Below are 26,073 nucleotides of genomic sequence, written 5' to 3'. Positions count from 1 at the left end.
TTTTTTGATAGCTGCCACAGAATCTTAATTTGCAAACCCCTTTTCTTTATTCCAACTCATTTGCTACTAAGTAAGAAAAGTCGTAATCATCTGACTTTTGAAAAATGTGATAGTGACTTAGAGAAAATAAGCCTTCTCTCTTCATGGAAACAAGAAGAAGCGATTCAGCATGGAGTTGCCATTATGGATATCTGTTTCTCTTATTCCCAAATCTTCCCAATAGAAAATGGATAGCTGCAGCAATTCTGTCATTTCTAGAGTAGATCTACTGAAACTACTTAAATTTAGCTATGTTGTTCAGTTATCTTCTTTTTATCTTGCAAGTATATCTGTTCTACTTGTTGTAAATGTATTTGGTTATTTTCATATTCAGAAAAATATCTAAGACCACAAATTCAAACTACTAACTTTTTCTTTTGTTTCTTGATTAAACTAATTTGTCCCAGTTCTTTTTTAATTTTCCAATTAGATAATCACTTTTCAATATTAAGTTATGAATTTGATTTCTATGGTTTGTCATTCATTCACTTGTATGTACTCATAGAAATTATTAAATTAAGCCAATATACAGAAATAGTTGTTGCAGTAAAACATTTATGCTAAAATTAGTGGGTAAATGTATGATGGAAAACAGGATATTCCCATAGCCTCAAAATATCTCCCCAGAAAACAGTTATAAATTACAAAGTTTGAAATAGTTGTTCTTTTTCCTTATCACATGGTATCAGGAGGTATTAGAACTGTGAACTTGTTAGACATCATCAAAACCAAATAATCCTGGTTTGCAGTTATATGCCTCCTGATACCATGTGACAAGAAAAGCATAATATCACCTCTGCAGTATTTCTACAAAGAGAAGTGCATAATCTCCATCTAACCATGTGAAAAGAGGCAAGCCAAATTAAGAAGCAGACTATAAAATAACTGACGATGAATCTTAAACAGGTCATAAAAGACAAGAAAAGGGGGAAGAACTGTCAGGTTAAAGGCAACAGGGAAGAGATGAGGAATGATTGTATTGTGGAAACTGGAGCCAAAATAAAGACACCAGTAGTAAAACTGGAAAACGGTAGTAATATTAACTAAAAACTAATAACAATATTACTATTAATTTCCTATATTACTACATTTTACTTTATATATTTTATATTATCACATACTATTTTATTATATCACTATTAAAACCACCAAATTATTAATAAATACTAGTGCTCTGAGTTACTAGTAATAGTTATTAATTATAGTAGTTATAATAGCAATTTATTTGTAGCAAATGCTAATTTTCTGATTTTGATAAATACTATACTATTGTTACAGATGATGTTAACATTAAGTGACTATGGGAAAAGAGTATATGTGAAGTCTGTACTATTTTTCCTTTTCCATAAGTCTAAATTTGTTTCAAGATAAAAAGCTTTAAAAAAAAAATCAGGGCATATTTAGCACATATTTTTTGTCCTTTGTTCTTTTCCCATCTGCCTGGAATGCAGGCTCAGTGCTGCAGGCAGAGCAAGGAGAAGGTAACAAGGACAAGACAAGGATGAGTGTGCAGAAGCAGGCAGGACCTTAGTCCCTGATAGCTTGCAGACCTGTAGGTGCTTAATCACTCTTGCACTGCCGAGCAGTCTCCACATCCTTGTAATGTGGGCAAAAGGAAGACACATATTTGATGAAGTCACTGAAAAAAGTAAGGTGAATAATTCTGATTTTTAACTCCTCTTTATTATTTAGAAATTGAAAGGTTTTATTAGAAAATAACTGTTCTATATGGTTACAACAATCTGAGTATTGTGAGCTTTAACACTTAGGATTTGTGTGTTTCTTTCTCTAGAAGAGGTTACCTAGTACCAACATCTGCCCAACTTGAAGGTCCCTGAATGCATGTCTTCAACATACATTAAATCCATGACAAAAGAGTATGGACCATGCATTCATTCTATTATCAACTCATATCTTACATTTATGTAGCACTTGCACTTTACAAAATATGTTATATGCGTTATCTTATTTATACATAATAATTTCAAAAATTTTTGCAAGTAGATATTGTTTTTATCATTTGGGAAGTAAACTGATATTCAGGGAAGTTAAACTATGTAAGATTAAGTAGTTTCTGTAGTGGTTTTAAAATATGTCCACAAATTCTTTGTCACTCCTCACTTCAGATGATGGGGCCTAATTCTCCTGCCCTAGAATGTAAATTCATCTTACTGACTTGCTTCCAGTGAATGGAATATGTAGAAATGATGATATGAGACTTTTAAGACTAGGTCATAAAAAGTATTGCAATTTTTTTCTTGTTCTCTGTTACTCTGGTCATTTATTCTGGGAGAAAGCCAGCTATCAGGTATGACGAGAGTCAAGCGCCCAGTAAAGAATGGATTCCTCCTACCAACAACTTTGTGAATGAATGAGATACACAGGAAGCAGAGGCTCTTACTCAGTTACACCTTCATATGGCTGTAGCCTTGGCTGACATCTAGACTATAATTTCATGAAAGGCTTCCAGCCAACATCATCCAGTAAAGCCATGTTTAAATTTCTGAACCCTAGAACTTACAAGAAATAACAAATATTTGTTGTTGTTTTAAATACTTTGTTTTCCCATAACTTGCTATATAGCAAAAAGTTATATAGTGTCTAATATCAAAGGCTGGATTTAAAACCAATTCTTCTGATTGCAGATTCAGAGTTCTCTTTATGACACAACAGTTGCCTTCTTCTTGAAAAACTATAAGCCAGCCCATTATTTTGCTGTAAACATGAGTAATCTAAAGATAAAAGTAACTTTGTAATCATTGTCCGGGTAATAGGAAGCATTTGCCATTTTGCAGATGTTCTCTATCACTGCTTTAGAGCTCAGGCCACCAGCATGACATAACATTTCATGATTAATAAAAGAAGAGGTAGAGGAAATTCTCTTGTGCAATGGAATCTATGAAATATTCATGGAATATATCATAACAATGTCTTAGGACATGCTTTATTCAAATAGTGTATAAAGAAAAAATAACTTTGTCCCTCATAGAATTTATAACTGCAATAGTTTGATCACTTCAGAATCAGTAACTAAATTAAAGTAACTCTAGTTAGCTATTCTACTGCTATAAAATTATTAGATCTTATATTAGATGTATTTGTCTATATAATTTCTTTATAAGGCTTAAAACAAAATAATTAGGATTGAATAAAGTAGCTATAAATACAATAGAGTAAATCATCCACCAAAAAATTGTGAGGGGCAGGGCAAATTTTATTATAGTTATTAAATTATCAAGTTATATTCCTTAATTTTAACATAGATTGCCTCCCTGACCCAGAAATGCATTCATTCTTGCCACACATATACATGCTTTGAGGTGTTTTTTTCTCTTCCAAGTGCTAAAATGAACACAAAGGCAGCAAAACAATCAGAACAGTTGTAATGAATCTTCAAAGGGAAAATGGTGCATCACTTACAGGCTTTAAATATCTGCCCATGTGCTCTCGTGTTGAAGTCAGTTATTCTTACTATCCCATAGCATGTGTGAGTAAGGACAGATTCTATGTGGCAGTACATGTGTTTTAGTAATGCTCCTTGCATGCAAATGAGCTTTTCTTTCCAACAGAACTTGACACTTCAGGCCAAATGGAAGAAATACACCAATGGCAGGAAGAGTAGCAGCCTGCTATTCTCATTCTCTCAGTGCTATTTTTTGTCATCATTTTTTGATCTCAATTAAAGTTCTAATCATTTTAGTGTGTGTATATGCATGCCTGAATGTCCTCAGTCAAACGTGGTTGACAACTGACTTCTTTTTTTTCAAATATATCTTCTATTGGTTCCCTGCTGTGTTTCTATTCTAAAAGCAGAAATAGCTAAGAGATTGACAGGAAGTATTTTGCTTGTGCTTAAAGAACTTCATACAGGGCTTTACAGGGGGAAAAAAGTGAAAGGGGAATATCCATAATTGTTTACAAGAAAATTTGTGTCTAAATTATTGATTTTCATTCTTTTGTTGGGTATATTCACAACTATTTTTTAAATTGTGATAATTATTGTTTATATTAGCCAGTTATCTTTCTCTGTGAATTCTGCATTACACAGAAATTAACAACTCAAACCTCAAGGATAAACATATGTGACTGAGAAAAGAAAAGAACAGGAAATTTGAATAATCAGGATGTGAGAACTTTTGGTTTGTACTTTGATACAGGAAGGTCTAGGCTTCCTCACTCCTGTCCTAACAACAAAAAAAGAGCTTGGCAAACAGAAAATTGAATACATTTTCTTGGACTCATCAGAGAAATGAAGTTGTAGGATAAAATGCCACCTCATGCAGGAAGACATAACCAAGATCTCCTTACCTAGAGTGATACGTGAATATAGTAAGATTGAGACATAAAAGGTTAGTATTAAAAGACCATCACTCTCTTATTTACAAATGATAAATATCTGAAACTTAAAATTATATAAAATTATATAAACCTCAGCATATAATAGCACACAATAAATTAAATATTTGAGATATAAATCTAAAACATATATATGATTTGTTTATAGAAAACTGTGAAACATTGATTAAAAAATTAGAGGACTTAAGTAAATATATATTTCATGTTTATGAATTAGAAGTCTCAATATTTTAAGATGTCAGATCTTTCCAACTTCAAATTGAATGTGATTCCATTAAAAACTCTATTGAGTTATTTTGTAGATATCAACAAACTGATTCTAAAGGTTGTATAAATAGCAAAAGATATAGAGTAAGTAGTATAGTACTGAAGAAAAACATGAAGAAGAGGAAAGAGAAGTGAGGTAGAGAAGATGAAAAGAAAAAAAGAAGGTCAAAAGGCTCATACTATCCAATTTCAAGATTTACTACACAGTTACCATAATAAAGACAGTGTGATATTGACTAAAAAACAAATACTTAGATCAATAGAAGAGAATAAAGAAATGAGATACTGGTGTGCATAAATATAGTCAATTGATTTTTGGCAAAGGGTCAAAGATGATTCAGAGAAAAAAGAATAGTTTTTTTAAACAAATGATACTGGATTAATTGAACATCCATATATTGAAAACAAAACCTTAGACCTTAGATATTACACAAAAATTGACTCATGTAAATTTACATGTGTTTTAACATATCTAAAATGAAAATAAGACATAACTTTTGATTTGGTAATGAGTTTTTAAATACAATGCTAATAGTGCAATCAGTGAAGAAAAAGAGATATATTCAACTTTATTAAATTATTAACTTACACTCTAAATATGAGACATTATTGACAAATAAAAAGACAAGCTACAAATAACAACATATTTACAAAACACATATCTAATAAAAAGATATGTGTATAAAATATAGAAAGAACTTGCAAAACTCACCAAAAAAACCCACAATTAAAAAATAGCCAAAAAATATGAATAGAAATCTCACTAAAGAAGATAATCAGATTGTAAATAAATATGTAAAAATATCCAAAATTATTTATCATCAAAAAATGCAAATTGAAACAATGAAATGCCACTAAACATTTATTAAATGTCTAAAAGAAAATAAATTTTAGAAGTCTGACAATATTAATTGCTAGCAAAGGTGAGGAAAAATAGGGACTCTTAACTCTCATTCATTGTGGATGAGAATTCAAAATGGTACACCTGTTTTGGAAGACAGTTATCAGTTTTTTACAAAACAAAACATAGCCTTACCATGCAATCCAGCAACCATATCACTAAATATTTAACCAACTTCTTTGAAAACAATTGTCTGTACAAAACCTAGCAAAAATACACTTACAGAGATTTTATTCATAATTGTCCAAAATTAGAAACAATTGAGATGTTCTTCAATAGATAAATGGGTAAACAGTAAAAAAATATATATAAATTTTATTTTAATTATATGTAAATATTAAAATAATTGTTAAAATATTAAATGTTGATATTAATCTTAATTATAATAAATGTATCATACTAGTGGAAAATACTAATGATCAACGAAGTTGAGATGGGATGTGATAGCATTCTATACTCTGTTCACAATTTTTTAATAAATATAAAAATGTTTATTTTTTAACATCAAAATAAAAAGAAAAATATAAAAGTTGTATAACTGTGAAAGGGTAAAATTATTATTTTTTAAATGGGATTATTTTTTGTATTTTTTTCATTATGTCACCCTTATAAAGCTATTCATAAACATTCAATCAGAGTTTATAAGAAATATTGCAGCATAAAGGAGTATCTAAATTGAACACATAATTTTTGGTTAATTTGCAACAGCATACTAACTCAAACATGACAATTCAGGTTCCAAATAAATACTTTATTTAGATGGTGTTGTCCAGTTATTTAAATGTTTATAGACTCTACCCTTCACATTGTGTTACCACAAAATATATATATAAATATGGCCGTGGACAGTTGGTCTAGTGGTAGAGTGTCAGCCTGGTGTGTGGATGTCCTGGGTTTGATTCTCAGTCAAGGCACAGAGGAATAGCAACCATCTACTTTTCCATTCCTCCTCCTTTCCTTCTCTCTCTCACTTTCTCTCTCTCTTTCTCATTTCCCCTCTTGCAGCCAATGGCTTGATTGGTTCTAGTTCATGGGTCCTGGGTTCTGAGAATGGCTCTGTTGAGCTTACACCTTGTTGCAAACATGGTCCCAGATGGGTAGACCATCAGCCCCAAGTGGGGTTTGCAAGGTGGATCCTGGTCAGGGTGCATGCAGGGTGCACTCAGATGACAGAGTGGTGAGGTAGGGAAAGTGAGAAAAGTGGAAACTTCCAGGTCATGTAACAATGTAGCTACTAAATCATTATGGTCCACATTTCTGTGTGAAAATAATGGCAATCTTTATACAACCACATGTGTAACAGCAATAAAAAGATCTACACCCTAGAATGGTTTAAATTCATAAAGCATTTCCCTTGTAACAATGCTCAAAGATAAAGATGCTATGTATTCAGTAATAGATTTCAAAAATTGTCCTTGCAACTAATAGTTTATATTATAAATAAAACTGGAAAGATAACTAGAATCTACAAAAAAGCAATGACTACAAAAATAACTAAATCACCCTTTACTTAAAAGAACAATTTTTATAGAGGCATTTGGTCTAGAGAATAAGGTCAGAGTATTCTTATCTTAACTTATTATCTCTTCTCGTTTTAACAAATGAGAATAGCCTTTATTATTGGCAGCCTTCAAAAAAGAAAATACTTTTCTCTTTCAAACTCCTGTTTTGGAATTCAAAAACATGAATAAAGAGTTAATTAGGCAGTTCGAAAATGAGAAGTCTTTCTTTTTGAAAATGCTTACTTCACATCAGTTTTGAATTGGTATTTGTCCTCAAGGGTGTGTCTCAATCATTCTGAGGGTCTAACACTAGAGTGAAAAAAAAATAATGCTCTTTTCACAAAACCTTTCAAGATGGTGATTTTCACTGATGTAGTAGTAGTAATTAAGGTTGTTAATGTCTCACAAGTCATAGAGACAAGGAGCTAATGATAGTATCAATTTGGCCCCTTGAGTGTGGCTCTTCCACAAAATACCACATGCAGGCGCTACCTCAATAAGGAATGTACCTACCTATATAGTTTCAGTTTTAAAAATTTGGCTCTCAAAATAAATTTCAATTGTTGTACTGTTGATATTTGGCTCTGTTGAGTAATGAGTTTGCCAACCACTAGGCCATCTCCTCTAGGTAAAACAAATCTGTATGACAGATACCCTGAGTTGATAGACACAACTTCTCTTTCCTTCCCTGCTGCCTTGTCTGCCTCGATTATAGAGACTGTGAAGGCTAAAAGCTTTTTTTCCCTCCTACTTCTGTGAACCAAAGGAATCTGAGGTCCCTTCTTCTCTATCTTGATTTTCCTGCCAGGGGTTGTTATTGCCACTGCAGAGAATTACAGCAGGCCTGGTAACTTGGTGTCATTGATCCTGACTGCCTAGCCCTGGACTTGTTGCACAAGATAAATGAATTCTCTGTGTTTAAGCCACCACTGTAATAATTTCTGTTACCAGCAACTGATGAGATCAGTAAGGTGATAGAAGTCAGTGATGTCATTTAGTTGGTTAATACTCTATAGGCCCAAGTGAATAGCATCTAAGAAACTAAAAACAATAGAAATAATTTAATATGGAAGTGCTTGAATACTACTTAAAGATAATTTTAATGATTTAATTCAGTAATTCTCAAAGAACCTCTCTGTGCAAGGTGATATTATCAACCCCATGTTCTTATTGAAAAGTATGAGTTCAAAAGTTATTTTAGTAATCTGTAAATATAGAGCAGTTCTTGTGAGCTGATGACTGATTACTTTCATTTATAACCCCATCTATTCTGTTTCAGAGGTTAAAGCATTGATACTTCTCTACCTCTGGCTATCTTGTGATGTGGTACATTAAGCCTCATATTGTTTAATGAATTTTACTGACGTCAGATCACATCATAAGAGATATACATCACATTTGGAAGCAGTACATTCAAGTATATTAGAAGATAGAACTTAGCTTGCGAATATGCTATATAGCAGCAATTTATCCATTCATTCACTCAATAAGTATATATTCACCACCTAAAGTGTGCCAACTACCTATTAGGCTCTAGGATTATAAGTAAAAATAAACATAGCTCTGATCTCCTGAGACTTACAATGTAATGGTAATAGTTTAAAATTCTAAGTTCAATAATTGAGTAAATATTTGGCAAACCAGCTAATTTAATAATTTGTTGTTACCACTTCAATCTTAATCTGTATCTTTTCTCTGATATATCAATGTTAAGTATAATTCAACCCTACAATTTATTTAGTTTTGGTTTGTTGTCCTGTGCTGGTAAGACTTTAGCAGCAATTTCTAAATTTCTATTTGTCAACTGTTAATAAAACTAATATTAACTTTTGCATGTTTAAGGTATAAATTTTTTCATTTAATTAAATGTGACCATTATTTTGATAAACTTTTTATATCAATGTAATAATGTGTGGAACAGTGTAAGCTTCAACTTAATTTACAACTTCTCTAGGTTATTTAAGATTTTGGCTCACATTAAATTGACTTAAATATTAAATATTTATAGAAATCAAAAGAATTTTTAATTAAGATAGAAGTTAAACCTTATATACTAAATATAAATTTAAGTTTATATACTTATTTTTATATGCTATAATGAAGCTCTATCTTTGGGTTATATTAATGAGATTATTCATTTTTGTCATTTTAAGATGTATGGGGCTGTAACAAATTGTGCTCTATTTGTTCATTACCTTTGATAGTATGCTAAACAATAGTGTATGACATCCTTTTTATTTCTCTACTCCTAAACCTGATTTTCTCTACTAAATAATTATAATCATATGGGTGGTGGAAAATATACTAAGAATAATAGAGTCAGAGAAATACAAGTAAGTGTGTTTTCATCCTCCAAGTAAAACAATTAGATTTATTTTTTTAAAAAGTGACAGGTTTTTTCCGGAATATGAAAAAGCATAATTAAGGACAAAACTTGGAAAGTGAATTTTATATGTCCTTGTTTATAATACCTAAGTCTAACATAAAACTAAAATATTTTATATTTTGGCAAATTTTACTTAATTTTGATATGCGACTCCTTTGGTTGATTGATTTATGATTTGCCTACAATGTAAAAAAAATCCTTTTTTATCTTACATAATTAATATACCTATATAATAGAGATTCCATATCTGACTTAAATAATTTTTGTGTTGGCTTTGATATAGTCTTGATTATTTAAAAATATATGTGAATGCTTTCTAGCTGATGAAGTGCTAAGATTATGATTACCACCTATGATTTATTTTCATTTTGATTAATTAGTTAACCACATACTATATCTCAGGTACTCATAATCTTCTCTTAAATAAATGCTCAAATATTCTATAACAATTCATTAGATTTTGTCTTTCTAATATTGTATTATAAATTTTTAAAAATAAAATAAAATGTTGTATACCTCATAGCTAAAATAATATTTTTTATATTTCCCAAAGGGTTTCTAGGTAATCACAAAGTTGTGTTCTTTTATCTAACAGAAAGAAAGATATTAAAAATAATTAGTTTGGTTTGATTGATTCTATCTTTCATAACTTGCCTTAACTCTATGATAAAAGCTTCATGGAGAGAGTTATTAAATCAGAAGAGGTGCTCAGCCATTACTAACTATAGGTTGAGTAAGAAACCAATGGCAGACTATTGTGCTAGTCAGCAATAAAAGACTACAAGCTGACTTAAATAGCAGACATTTATTTTCTCACAGTTCTGGAGGCTGAATGTCCAACATCAAAGTGTTGGCAGGTTTAGCTTCTGGGGAGAATTCTCTCTAACTTGCAGGTGGCTGCCCTTTCACTGTGTCCTCAGGTGGCCTTTTTGTGTGTGTGCCCACAGAGCCTTGGTGGTTCTCTTTCTTTTATAAGAAAACCAGGGCCCCATCCTCGTGATCTCATTAAACCTTAATAACTTCCCATAATTCTTATCTCAAAATATAGCCACATTAAAGGTTAGGTCTTTAACATTCTATTCAACAGTTCAGTCTATAACAGTTATTAAAATAAATATTTCAGAAATTATACAATTTACAGGAAGATCTTGGAGATTTGCCAATGCTCTTATTTATGATACCTTCTTAGCTCACAGGAAACATAACCAAACCCTACTAAACTCGTTGTTTAGGACACTCTAATAAAGAATTTCTCTTTACTCCATTATAGTATCACTGGTTATTATAATAAATTACTCCCAGCCATTCAGCTATCTCTAGGTAGTTTTTTTTTTATACTGATGCTTATCATAAGACACTGATATAAACCTCATTAGAGTTTATGTCTTCAGTAAAGAAGGACAGTCTCAGGGCCTCATGGATAGGTCAGTGCCAGGGACTTTTATTATACATAGTTCTGGAATGGCCTCTCTGTAAAGACATTTGAGATGACATTGGTTAACAAGTCTCAATGTCAGTAGAGAGAGTCAGGCTTTTCAGTTCACTTTATGATCAAGGAGGGCAAGAATTAATTGCCTAACTGTGAACTGACAAGAAGAATGCAAGTTTTAGGAAGTGTTGTTAATGTTATTCTACTATTCTAAAAGATATGTAGCAAAGGTTTTTCTCCTTCTTTTGAAGCAAATCTAATCCTCACTTTCATAAACTCTGCTTTTTAAGAAGAAATAAAACATTTTTAAAATGTGATTGATTCTTACTAATGGCCCAGAAATAAGAAATTTTACTTAGTCTTATAATGTTTTGTGAAGGTGCTATGTAGATATTTTCATAGAATCTTTAAGAATTTGTCTTCCTGGCCCTGGCTGGTTGGCTCAGCAGTAGAGCATCGGCCTGGTGTGCGGGGGACCCGGGTTTGATTCCCGGCCAGGGCACATAGGAGAAGTGCCCATTTGCTTCTCCACCCCCTACCCCCCCTCCTTCCTCTCTGTCTCTCTCTTCCCCTCCTGCAGCCAAGGCTCCATTGGAGCAAAGATGGCCCGGGCGCTGGGGATGGCTCCTTGGCCTCTGCCCCAGGCGCTAGAGTGGCTCTGGTCAAGGCAGAGCGATGCCCCGGAGGGGCAGAGCATCGCCCCCTGGTGGGCAGAGCATCGCCCCTGGTGGGCGTGCCGGGTGGATCCCGGTTGGGCGCATGCGGGAGTCTGTCTGACTGTCTCTCCCCATTTCCAGCTTCAGAAAAATACAAAAAAAAAAAAAAAAAATTCTTCCTTTCTCTAGAATATAATTGGACAATTTGTGTCACCAAAACCTTATTGGAATGTTATATTTCAAAATGATTTTAATTTAATCAAGTCTGACAAACTATTAAATAACAAAGTTGACTTTCTAAGAAAAGCCAAAGCTCAAAGTCTTTTCTGGAAAAGAATCCAGTTACCTGGCTTACAGGGTCTCAGTCTCAGGTGGTAACAAAGGTTACTTCCTTCCACATCACATACCTAGCCAATATGAACAATTCATCCAAATGTGTAGACAAAGCAGGTGAAGTCTGGTGGAGAGTGTTCATAATAAAGTCTTTGAAAAGCCCAAAACAGAAATCCTTGTGAAGACTCTTAAATGTAACTGAATTTCCTGGCCTCAGTAATAGTTTAGTAATTCATTGATTTACATCTACAAAGCTAACTCAAGGATGCCCACATGGTTGATTTAAATTCTGCTGCTTTTTAATAAATAATCCAGTCAAATATAATCAGACATGTCTTTTTGTGATCAAGAATTATCATTAGAGCCCTGGCAAACTAGTTCAGTTGGTTAGATCATCATCTCAAAACGCCAAAGTAGAAGGTTCAGGACACATACAGTAATCAACCAATGAATGCATAAATAAGTGGAATAACAAATTAATGTTTTTTTTCTCTCTCTCTTTTCCTTTCTTTAGTTCTTATATATATTTTTAAAAAGAATTATCATTAGAAGTTAATATCATCATGAGTGGGGAAACTTTCAAGAAATGGACAGCAGAAATAACTGGGTGTACTTCCAGTGAAATTCTAGGTGTTAGTCAAGCAGAACTTCTGGTAATTATTGATTCTATAAAAGTGTACATCTGTGGTCACTTTATAATTCTGTAGACATAGAACTTAAATTGTAAAAAAAATAATAATAAGAAGAAAATCAAATGTTTCCATCCAGAGGTGTATAAATAATTACTGTTCATGACAATACAAATGCATTGTGTCCCCTGGAGAAAAAGCTTGGTATGTTAAATTCCCTTTGCAACCTGTTGTAAACATCTTACTTCTTCTCTCATTAACATGTCTCCAAGGAAACAAGGCAAGAATAGTCAGAACTGTAGAAAGAAAACAAAAAAATTGTAATATTAATATCTCCAAAGAGAGGAAATACTTGCAAAAAAAAAGATGAGGGGTTAACTGCTCCTAGAATTTCTGAGATGCTAAGTAAGATGAGAAAAGAAAAATACTGAAGAAATGTTTCAGTGGAGTAAAGGGGCAGAGGGAGATTATGTCAGTCCAAGCGTGAAGGAAAAGAAAATGTTGGACGAGAGTATTGACAGCTGTGGTATAATAAAAAAAATATATTTGGTCTTTGTCCCCAATCCCTGTCACAGAGCTTTTAAAATTCTTGGAATTTCCTGAGTGATAGACTTGTCTTTTGTTATTCATAACAAACCGCTTTCTACTACAGAAAGTCCTCATTTAATGTAGTCCTCATAGGCTCTTGTAAACTGTGACTTTAAGTAAAATAACATATAACAAGATGGGTTTTATGTTAGACTAATGGATATAAACAAAAGTAAAGTTTGTACTGCATACTTCTGATCACAAAAACATCACCAAACTTCTAAAGAAAGACTCAAATACTTTAGATATTAAACACAGAATTAATTATGAGCTATACATATGCTTAAGAAGATAAATAAAACAAGTAAAATAATTTTTTTCCAATCTGCTGATTCCAGTTCTAGGTCTAGGGTGGCCAAAGCCTGTCCTAGAAATTCAGGACCCAAGGCGGGACCCAACCCAGCACAGGACCCTCTTTCATCACAGGGTGCACACACCCAAGCTCACACTCACTCAGATGGAGACAATGTAGACTGCTGCTGATTCACCTCACATTAACATTTTTTAAGACATCTGTGGAAACTGGAGCACAGAGAATATCCATGCAGACACTGTGAAAAAATGCAAACTCCACAAAGACAGTGGCTGTTGGTCAAATAAGTTTATAAAGTATGACTTTTATGTTTGCTCGCTTATAGTTTGCATTGGGGGCTGGGCAGTGCCAGGTATATGTGGTCTGTGAAATTGCAAATTACCTTTCTGCTTGGTAAGGGCCATTGTTTTGCTAATGTCTGCTGGAGGAGAGGTTTTCAAACCATAAAATTTTGAAGAGAGAGAAGGAGAAGAGGCAGAAAGAAGCCACGTTTTCAGAGAAGGAGAACAGAGCGAATACAGGGTGCTGAAGAAGCAGCCATGTTGGCAGGGAAAGAGAAGGTGTGCAGATGGGAACCAGAGGTGATGGGCTTTGTGAGCTCTACTATGATTGGTGAGGTCTTTGATTCTAGGAGGAAATAGAGAAGATTCTCCTGGTTGTGAAACCAGAGAATGTGTCAGGGCTTTGAGAACTTTGAATGAGTGAAAGGGATGTGTTTTCCCTGTGTGTTTTCTCATCAGCCGGTGCAATACTTTAATAAAGAAATGGCCCACCACCATTTTTTGGCTCCGCTGTTTCTTTGCCATCTGTCCAAATTCAATGACAACCTGCATGTGAATGGCTTTGACAGCCATGACTGCTAGCCATAAATGGCCCTGGCCAGAAACAGTATGTATGACCAGTAGTCGCTACTGTTGTGGCCATGCACATGCATTTTCTCATTGAATTCGGACAGACAGTAAAGAAACAGTGGAGCCAAAGAATGGTGGGCCATTCTTTTATCAAAGTCTCGCACTGGCTGACAAGCAAACACAGGGAAAACACTTCCCTTTGGTTCCACAACCAGGACAATCTTCTCTGGTTCCTCTATCCTGGTCAGTAACTGTGGCTCGCGAGCCACATGTGGCTCTTTGTCCCCTTGAGTGTAGCTCTTCTATAAAATACCACATGCGGGCACTACCTCAATAAGAAATGTACCTACCTACATAGTTTAAGTTAAAAAAAATTTAGCTCTCAAAAGAAATTTCAATCGTTGTACTGTTGATATTTGGCTCTGTTGACTAATGAGTTTGCCGACCACAAAAAGGCCTCACCAGTCTCAGCAGAGCTTGCGAAAATCCCTCAGCTTTGGTTTCCCATCCACACACCTTCTCTTTCCCTGCCAACATGGATTCTTCTTCAGCACCCTGCATTCTCTCCTCTCTCACTCTGCAAACATAGCTTCTCTCTCTCTGCCTCTTCTTCTCTCACTTCAAAACTTTCTGGCACGAGGCCCTGGCCGGTTGGCTCAGCGGTGGAGCGTCGGCCTGGTGTGCGGGGGACCCGGGTTCGATTCCCGGCCAGGGCACACAGGAGAAGCGCCCATTTGCTTCTCTACCCCCCCTCCTTCCTCTCTGTCTCTCTCTTCCCCTCCCGCAGGGAGGCTCCATTGGAGCAAAGATGGCCCGGGCGCTGGGGATGGCTCCTTGGCCTCTGCCCCAGGTGCTAGAGTGGCTCTGGTCGCGGCAGAGCGACGCCCCCTGGTGGGCAGAGCATCGCCCCTGGTGGGCGTGCCGGGTGGATCCCGGTCGGGCGCATGCGGGAGTCTGTCTGACAGTCTCTCCCCGTTTCCAGCTTCAGAAAAATACAAAATAAATAAATAAATAAAATAAATAAAAAAGCCCACCAGCTTGAACCCAAGGTTGCTGGCTTGAAAAAAAAAAGAAATAAAAACTTTCTGGCACGAAAACCTCTCTTCCAGTAAACATTAGCAAAATAATAGCCCTTCCCAAGCAGGAAGGTAATTTGTAATTTCACAGACCCACATATACTTGGCACTGCCCAGCCCCCAATGCAAATTATAAGTGAGCAAACATAAAAATCATATTTTACAAACTTATTTGACCGACACAGTGTTTTTTTTTTTCTGTTTTAATTCTTTTATTTCTTTCTTTTTTCTCTCTCTCTATCTTTTCCTTTCCCTTTATTTTCTTTCTTTCTTTCTTTCTTTCTTTCTTTCTTTCTTTCTTTCTTTCTTTCTCTCTCCTTTCTCACACCATTATTAGAAAAACACATCAAAAAATGATTTTATTCAAGGACCTTCTGTACAGCTGAATTTACGTTACTGAGGTGACTGTGGGAGGGGGTTACTAGACAGCTTCAGGATGGGGGTTGATCGCCAGAAAGACCAATCGAGTAACTCAAGAGTAGGAATAATAAGTACTTGTATCTCTACCCCCAACCTTTGGAAAGAGGAGAGGAGCTTGAAAATAGGTTATAAAAAAATGATGAACAAAAAGTTTCAGAAACTTCTGAGTTGATAAACAAATTGCTGTGTCAGGAAGGTGACACAGCCAGAAATGACATGGAAGTTCTTAATCACCCTTCCCTTCCAACTTGTCCTTTATATCTTTTGCATCTGGCTGTTCTGGACGTTCATCCTTTATAATAAACTGATGATTGTTAAGTATAGTGATTTTCTTAGTTCTGTAAGTCACTCTACCAAATCTTTAAACTTGAAGGAGAATTGTGGCAACACCCAATTTTAGTTGTCTGAGCAGCAGTATGGGTAGCCTTGAGCACCCCTTGACATCTGGCATCTGAAGTGAGGACAGTCTTGTGGGACTGAGCTCATGCTTTATGGGGTCTTCTCTAACTTGGGTTGTTAGTGTCAGAACTAAGTTAAATTGTAGAAACCCAGTTGGTGTCATAGAATTGGATGGTTTGGGAAGAAACCACATAAAAACTTTTATGAGAAGTTTGGTTTTCATGAGGAGACAATACAATAGTAGAGTGGAAATATAGGGTACTAAAGGACACATGTATAAAACAATGATGTCTTAAGTTTTTGTATCCTTTTAATAGGTTTATAGATAGTCTTTACTTTATCTTCATAAAAATCCTGTTAGAAAGGAGGAAATGACATTATTCTTCTCAGATCACTGAAGATAAAAGAGAGGTCCCAGGAAGTTAAGTAATTTGTTTAAAGCCACATAAATATCGTAGAGAGAAGCTGAAACATTAATCCTATTCTCTAACTGATTTCAAACTTATCTTTGACTCTAAAAAGTATAAGTTTTGAAAGTTCTCAATTTAACTTCAAAGATCAACTTAAAAATATAAAATCAGGGAGATATGGCTCAGCAGCTAGGGCTAGACTTTAAAAGGCCAATAATAAAATTTTAATTTTATGACATTGAGATAATCTCAAGGTCCACAGCAGAAGAATTAGTTCTTGGGTGGGTTGTGTGGGATATATTTTAATGGGAACAATCTCTGCCACAATGCACAGGGCTTCTGGAAATTACTGTGAACAAAGTCAGAGGGAACAGAAGAGAAGGTTTTGAAAGGCATGCAGCCTGAACACCCTATCACCCGGGAAGGAACAAGAAAAAAAGAAATCAAGAGACTAAAATTGTTTTTAAAAATGTAAAAAGCTATTATGTGAGAAAAGAACATACTGAATTCGTGCTGCTCTAATGAGCAGAAGATGGACTGATTGATTCAAATGAACTTAAAAAATGATTTCTAACAGCCATAAGTGCATATTAGTGAAATGCACTGCCTAAGAATTACTGAGGTCTCTGATCTGAGAGATACTCAAGGTGACTTTGGTTGAAAAGTGTGAAAAAAATCATAGTGTCTACTAATAAATTTTTTGAGGGTTTACACTAAAATCATTCCCATATTTACACTCTGATACTATGAAAAATTATTTGGAACTTTCAGTATTAGTAAAAGGTTTGGTTAATCATTCAATTTTGAATTCAATAAATCAAATCAAGAATAAAATACCTTTTTGAAGGTACAGTAGAATTTAAAGTAAAGTTGACTCTTGAACAACTTAGTGGTTAGGGGCTATGACCTCCATGCAATTAGAAAGCCCCATATAACTTTTGACTCCCAAAAAACTTAACTACTCATCATTAGTCTTCAGTATTGGCAAAGGATTATTTCCAGGACACCCTGCAGATACCAAGATTTGTGGATGTTCAAGACCCAGATGTAAAATGACCTACAACTATGTATACAGTCTGCCTTTCACATCTTCAGATGCCCAACCATGGATAAAAAGCAATATTTTCTATCCATGGTTGGTTAAGTCCTTGGATGAAAGTCCTGGGCATAGGGAGAGCCAATTGTATATTTTCTGAAAAAATTCAAGTATAAATGGACCTATGCAATTCAAATCCATGTTTTTCAAGGGTCAACTGTATTTTCATTTTCTGGAGAATAACAACAGAGAATAATTGAAATGAGTATGATGAATTTTATGCTAAAAAAACAAAGTAGAAGCCCTAGCTAGGTAGCTCAGTGGATAAAGCATGATCCCAGTGCACCAAGTTCAGGGGTTCTATCCCCATTCAGGACAGGTGAGAAGTAATCAATGAGTATACTATAACATGGAACAACTTAGTAGAACAATGTGTTGATGCTTCTCACTATTTCTCCTCCTTCTTCTTTTTTTTTACTTCTTCTCTCTCTCAATGAAAAAAAAAGTGAAGCAGGTTCTGACAACTTACCATTGTTTTCTGATATATGAAAATAAAACTGCTCACAAAAATTAAGGGATCATTCAAAATGAATATGAAACAAAAAATATCCCCTAATTTTATGAGCAGTATATTTTTGTAGGTGGTTCAGAATTTAGTCCACATTGATTGTAAATATAAATTGTAATCTCTGTGGGGAAGCCAAGACAGAAACAATCCAAGACTGTTTAATTTAAATAAATTCACTAAAATATAAAGATTTTTGAAAAATCCTTTCTGAATAATGACAACATAAGGCTTTATTCAAAATATCTAAATGCACTAAATTTTTTTTTTTTTTTTGTATTTTTCTGAAGCTGGAAACGGGGAGAGACAGTCAGAAAGACTCCCGCATGCGCCCGACCGGGATCCACCTGGCATGCCCACCAGGGGGTGACGCTCTGACCACCAGGGGGCGATGCTCTGCCCCTCCGGGGCATTGCTCTGTCGCGACCAGAGCCACTCTAGCACCTGGGGCAGAGGCCAAGGAGCCATCCCCAGCGCCTGGGCCATCCTTGCTCCAATGGAGCCTCGTTGCAGTTGGGGAAGAGAGAGACAGAGAGGAAGGAGAGGGGGAGGGGTGGAGAAGCAGATGGGTGCCTTTCCTGTGTGCCCTGGCCAGGAATCAAACCCGGGACTCCCGCACGCCAGGCCAATGCTCTACCACTGAGCCAACCAGCCAGGGCCGCATTAAATTTTAATGTATATGAATTGAATAATTGTGTTTACCCAAAATTCATAATTTCCACCCAAATTTCACATAACTACACAATGTGGCATTAAGAGATTTAATGTTTGGGAGGTAATCAGGGTTAAATGGAGCCATGAGGTTGGGATCCCATGATGGAATTAGTGCCTTTTTAAGAAAAGACACTAAAAGCTTGTTTTCTCTGTCTCCTGAGAACTCAAAAATTAGAGGTCATACATGCACACAGGAAAAGGCACCTGTCTACAAACCAGGAAAGGAATCTGGCCCAAGAACCAGATGTGTATCACCTTGATATAAGACCTCTAGCTTTTAGATCTGCGAGAAAATATTTATGTAGTTTTAAGTCATTCAGTCTGTGAGATTTTGTTTTACTAGTCAATATAATATTTAAAAAAATTTTTAAATCTAAGTTTAACCTGTTGAAGATAGACTGATAAAAGGCAAATTGAAACTAATGGCAAGGGTCTAAAACACAGAGAATCAAGAGTATTGTCCTCTACCAGGAATTGCAAACTCAGTGGCCATAGTTGCAAGGCAGAGGTCATATTAGTAAAGAGGAAGATTTATAAATTTATTATGACTATATGTTTAGAAGCATTTTACTGTGGCATCATGTATTTTATTATATTTAAAAATAATTCTATTGAATTTTTTTTAGTTGATAAATCTCTGCATTTTTATCTTCCCTATACACTTTGTCTAAGACTCTTAGTCTATTCTTCATATTTTCACTTTTGACATAGACATGAGTACAATAAATATTTCAACTTTTCCTAATTAACTATAAGAAACAACAGCAGAGGTCAACAATATTGAAAATGCCATATGGTCTTTTGAGAGCCGGGAGACCACAAGGAGCAGGAGATAGAGAACATACTCAGTTTTAGGAAAAGAAAATCTGCACATGGCATCACCATGGGAACAAGTAACCCAACTTTGGGAAATTTTACAATTTTTAAATAGAGGATGAAAATTCAGTGTTTATGTAAAATCACTTGCTTTTTGAAAATTCTAAGCAATTAACTCAAGAAACTATATAGACCACAGGGTGATATTTTTTCCAAGTTTTGTCATTTAGACCTCAAATCTGATTGGATCAACAACATAGAAATTGTTTGTAATTTATAAGAACAAATTTAAAAAAAAAAGACCAACAAAAAATTGATGTTAAACCCTTGTCAATATGTCTAGAGTTCCTTAATCAGGCATCCAAACAAAAGAATAAATAATACATGTTTCTGAATCCTTTTTAGTTGGTTTAAAATAATGCTGGAGATAGTGTTACATGAATTCTTCTGCATTACCTTCCTACAGTCTCAGGGATAAATATATTTTAGTTGAAAATGCACTGTATATCATTTGATTAAAGTAAGACAGCCATTTCTCAAGGAAATTTTCTATAATTATTCAAGACACTTGTATGCTGACACTTGTAAAGTAAGAATTAATTGTTTCACTAAAGCTCTGCTTGCATCTAGCCATGGTTTCTTGCTCAGGTTTCCTCTGTCTGAAGGATGTTTTCTTCACCACTTTGAGTCACTAGTCTTCTTGTCCTCAGGTTTAATGTTTCATTAATGCCATTGGTTTATTAGACACAAATGATGAAAAAACCATCTTTTAAATAATTGAATGCTATATGGTTAAGGGATCATTTTAAGGGATTGTATATCTATCTATCTATATCATATATATATATATATATATATATATATGATATATATATCCTTTTATTCTCCATAAGTCTTTGCTGTAATAGTATTAAATCCGACTAAAACATAATATTTAAGAAGCACAAAGACAAGTATTACTGAAAATAATATATAGTAGTGTCAATATATTTTTTGAATGTAATATTATGAAACTTGTATAAATATCAAAAAAACATCAAATATTTTATTTTCGGTAACTTTTTTTTTTTTTTTTGTATTTTTCCTAAGCTAGAAACGGGGAGAGACAGTCAGACAGACTCCCGCATGCACCCGACTGGGATCCACCCGGCATGCCCACCAGGGGGCGATGCTCTGCCCCTCTGGGGGGTCACTCTGCCGCTACCAGAGCCACGCTAGCGCCTGGGGCAGAGGCCAAGGAGCCATCCCCAGCGTCCGGGCCATCTTTGCTCCAATGGAGCCTCGGCTGCGGGAGGGGAATAGAGAGACAGGAAGGAGAGGGGGAGGGGTGGAGAAGCAGATGGGTGCTTCTCCTGTGTGCCCTGGCTGGGAATCGAACCCGGGACTTCTGCATGCCAGGCTGATGCTCTACCACTGAGCCAACTGGCCAGGACTATTTTGGGTAACTTTTTAATTGAGGAAACTAGCATGATGCTACAATCAATTCAAAGTGGAGTTTAAAAAACCGAAGATACACATATAGGTTAAAGGGAGCAGAATTTGGCTCCCCAAAATATGCTTCTTTAGTATGAGAAATATGCCTCTTTAACATAAGCATTATGCTGGTTATTTTTAAAAGGCTGCCAACAGAATCTCTGAAAACAGAGTACAAGTGTTTTTTTTTTCTTAAAGAAAAGTCTTCATTTGTAAGGATGTCTTCCTCTCTGTACCAGGAAGAGAAGAAGAACTAAACTTCTAAAAACTTTTATTAATGGAGAAAGAAACAAGCTAAATTTGTATAACAACCATGCCCTTATTTAGTATATTTTTCCTGGTAATCTCCCATTAACTGTTCCTTCCTCCTGTTCCCAGTGCCTTTCCTTTGTTTTTAGCTGAAAATATTTCCTAAGGTAATGGCATGGGCTATTTTGAGTCACTTAGCTTTTCTGGGTCTTTGCCATGTATACAGGAGGTGCACATGTTATTAAACATCTGTTTGATTTTCTACTGTTAATCTATCTTTTATTAAATCAGGGTTTTCAGCCAAAAACTTAGAAAGGTAAAAAAAAAATTGCTTTTTCTTCTCTATATAAGTAAATCAGAAATGCTGAAATAAATTTAAAAATAGATGAGAAATTAGCTATTTTCATTTAAGTTTGTTGGGGGAGCAGGTGCGGGGGTATCCAGGAATCAGTTATCTTTGCCTGAAAAAAAAGCAATTCACATTTCTATGGAAAATGTCAATATAATTGTTTTCCATTAACTACAGCTTAAAGAATTCTACTTAGGTCAACAATGATTGAAATATATAACCTGAAAATTTATCCTACTACAGAGAGGAAACTGCTTGTTCTGTGTGTGTACATATGTGTGTGTGTGCATGGATTTTGGTTCACTTTATAATCTTTCACTGAAAGTATCTTCCTGACAGTGATAAATTAATATGTGCATATATCTAAGGACCACATTCCATGACTTGCCATCCTTCTGGGTCACTGTCTAATTGCAGAAAACCTCTCATGTCTATCTTAAAATTAGTTTTATCTTTCTTTATATTAGATCAATAGTTTGTGGCCCCCAAGAAGAAAGAGTCATTAGATGTGAACCTCAAGATGGAATTTATTAGCTGTGGCCTTAGCCGGTGGCTTTGTGGATAGGGCATCGCCTGCCATATGAATGTCTCAAGTTTGATTCCTGGTCAGGACATATCAGAAAATCACCATCTGCTTCTCCCCTTCCTCTGTCTTTCTCTTCTCTTCCTCTTCCCCTCTGGCGGCCAGTTGCTCAATTGGTTCAAGCATGGCCCCAGGTGCTGAAGATAGCTCCAATAGAGTGCATCAGCCTCAGGCACTAAAAGTAGCTCAGTACTTGAGCATTGGCCCAAGATGGGGTTGCCAGATGGATCCCAGTTCAAGCACTGCTGGAGTCTGCCTCACTATTTCCCCTCCTCTCACATAAATAAATAACAAAACCCAATTGAGAAGGTCTGGTGTAGGGCCAAATATTCTGCAAAAAGTAAGAAAGGAAAAAAGAAAGAAAGAAAAAAAGAAAGAAATAAAGAAAAAAAGAAAGAGATAAACACTTCATGGTCAACTGAAGCCCCAGATTTTATGAATAATAAGAGTTAAGTGCCTATTTGCTGACAGGGGCTCCTCATGACTCTTTCTAATGTACTTGGAAGAACCACAGATTAAACTCTCTGGGCTTTTTCTCACCATGCCCAGCTTGTTCGTGTCATGAATCAACCACTACAGGGAAACCCTGTTCTTTTATTTCTATCTGGTGACTGAGACGTGCCTCATCCAATCAGAACTGGATACTTGGAGTACCTCATTTATGTAAAATGATCTTAACTGAGAACCTGGGTGTAAACTTTCCCTATGAAAGTTGGCCTTCTCTTTGTCTTTGTGAAAGACAATTTAACTTGCTACCTGAATCTGTGTTTTCCAGATTACAGCTTTTTTAAGTTAAATAAATTACTTTAATTTTGTATTACAATCTAAAATTAATTTTTGTTTAGAGTAACTATGTTGTATGATTTTATATGTTTTCTTTAGTTAAAAGAAAATAGTTGAGAAAAATCAATGGGTCTTAAACATATATACACACACACAGAGGATTAGGTTTAGGACCTCTTACTTCTGCTCCTAGAGTCTATCTATACTCTTCCACTGCATAATATCACATGACAGGTTAGTTAAGTAGCATATGTACATAGTTCATAGTAAAAAAAAAAAAATCCAGGAAAGTTTCAAATGACTCTATATTCATTTTTTGCTAAGATCTTAAATGCTATCTGTAAACTGAATAGAAAAGATCATTTTTCTTTTTACTTCCTTCCTTCTTTTGGCATTCTCTAAAGCAAAAGAAAAGAACAGGGAGGAGGAATTTGGGAATAGATCAGTTAATTTCATCAATGTAGACAAAGTTAAATTAGCAGGCTGAATGATCAAGATTGACTGTTTTCACTGATGAAATTAAATCAGGGAAATTGCCATTTCTCCACCTCACTTGGTGAAGTACAGATGCAGCCTCAGGTGTGACTAAAGTTGTGATTGATTGGAAAGTAATCATAGGGAGAACAGGTAAGAAATAACAGTACAAATAAAAACAATCAATGTGTTTCTAGTACTTTATAGTTTTCAAACCACTTTATATTGGTTTTATTTATTTATGCCATTAAATTCATGCCTTTGTTTAAAAAAATAATGGTTGTATGAATTAAAAAGGAAGCAAAGAAAGTGTTTTTAGAAAATCAGAAATAAAAGACCGAAGATGGTGATGGAGTAAGTGGACGTTCCAACACCCATCTCCCAGAAACAAAGTGGATTACAAATTAACTTGAGAACAATCACCCTGAAAAACCAACTTTGGCCTAAACTAAGAGGAATCTATAACCAAGCATCATCGAAGAAACCACACTGAGACTGGTAGGAAGGGCAGAGATGCAGAAATGGTTACCCCACTCCTAGGAACAAGTGGTGGCCTGGAGGGTCTCTCTCGGCAGGGTGGGTTACCCAGAGAGTTGTGGGTCTTCAACTCTAAGACCGAAGCCCCAGCCTTGAGACCTAGAGACTAGAAGAGGCATACGTACAGTATTTAGCTGAAAGAAGAGCCGGGATACTGTATGCGTGAGGGAGACAGAACTCTCAGACTCAGGTTTCATCTTAAAAGGATCAGGCAAGAAACTTTGTTTACAGCCACTTACCCATAGCTCCAGGAGTGGTGAGCCCTGAGAGGACTGGAGTTGCAAGGGGAAAGTATAATCTCTGAGGCACAGGGAGAGACACTGTGGGGGACAGCCATACTAACCCCAGTGCTGAGTCACTCCCTAAATCTAAAGTGGACATTTTTCCTGGGAGAAGCAACATCAGCAAAGGGAAGTGACTACCCTGCCCATTGGAAGCTCTACTACTCCAGTCAGAGAAAAGAGCCGCTTAGAAGCAGGGGGCATGTCAGGACACAGGTTTTGAGTGCTGAAGTCTGGCCTATACCATCGCCTCCACCTTGAATAAGATGGAAATAACCAAGATACCAGATGCAGAATTTAAAATAATTATTTTTACGATGCTCAAGGATCTTAGAGCAATAAAGGATTAACATAATGAGCATCTAAATAAAAAGATAGAAATCATCAAAAATGACATTGAAATCATAAAAAGAATCAGTCAGAAATGACAAATACAATATCAGAAATGAAGATTACACTAGAAGGTATTAAGAATAGGCTGAATGAAGCAGAGGATTGAATCAATGATTTAGAGGACAAGAGAAAGAAAAACACAAAAGTAGAACAGCAAAAAGAAAAAAGGCTGAAAAAGTATGAGGAAACTCTAAGAGAGCTCTGACAACATGAAGAGAAACAACATCCACATCATAGGGGTTCCTGAAGAAGAAGAGAAAAAATAAAGGATAGAGAACCTGACTGAAGAAATCATACCTGAAAATTCCTCTAAGTTGAAGGAAAAAGTCACACAAGTTCAAAAAGCACAGAAAGTCCATTTAAATAGGAACTCAAAGAGACCTACACCAAGACACATCATAATTAAAATACAAAAATTAAGAGATACAGAAAGAATACTAAAAGTTATAAGAGAAAAGCAGTCAATCACCTACAAAGGAGCCTTCATAAGGATGAGATCTGACTTTTCAACAGAAACACTTGAGGCCAGAAGGGAATGGCAATAAATATTGAAAGTAATGTAAAACAAGAGCCTACAACCAAGACTACTTTATCCAGCAAGGCTATAGTTTTAAATTGAAGGAGAAATCAAAAGCTTCTCAGACAAAAAATACCTCAAAGAAAAAATTACAACCAAATCAATGCTACAAGAAATGTTAAGGAGCCTGCTATAAACAGAACAAAGGGGAAAAAATCTAGAAAAAAAAAAGGAATGTAGATTTAAAGAATAAAATGACAATAAAGAACTACATATCAATAATAAGCTTAAATGTAAATGGATTAAATCCTCCAATCAAAAGACATAGGGTGGCTATGTGGATAAGAAAACAGGACCCATACATATGCTGTCTAGAAGAGACCCACCTCAATACAAAAGATACACATAGACTGAAAGTAAAAGGATGGAAAAAAATATTTCATGCAAATGGAAATAAAAAATAAGCTGGGGTAGCAATACTTATAACTGACAAAATTGACTTTAAAACAAGTGCTATATAGTACGGAATAAAGAAGGCTACTACCTAATGATAAAGGGAGCAATCCAACAGGAAGAGATAACCATTAGTAATATCTATGCACCTAATATAGGAGCACCTAAATACATAAAGCAGATTTTGATGAACGTAAAAGGCGAGATCAACAGCAATTCTATAATAGTAGGGGATTTTAATACCCTACTAACATCAATAAAAAGATCTTCAAGAAAAAAATTAACGAAGAAACAG

Source organism: Saccopteryx bilineata, chromosome 6 (genome assembly GCF_036850765.1).
Source record: "Saccopteryx bilineata isolate mSacBil1 chromosome 6, mSacBil1_pri_phased_curated, whole genome shotgun sequence".
Taxonomy (NCBI): Eukaryota; Metazoa; Chordata; class Mammalia; order Chiroptera; family Emballonuridae; genus Saccopteryx; species Saccopteryx bilineata.
The sequence above is the reverse complement of the archived record's forward strand: the minus strand, read 5'-3'. Positions refer to the sequence as shown.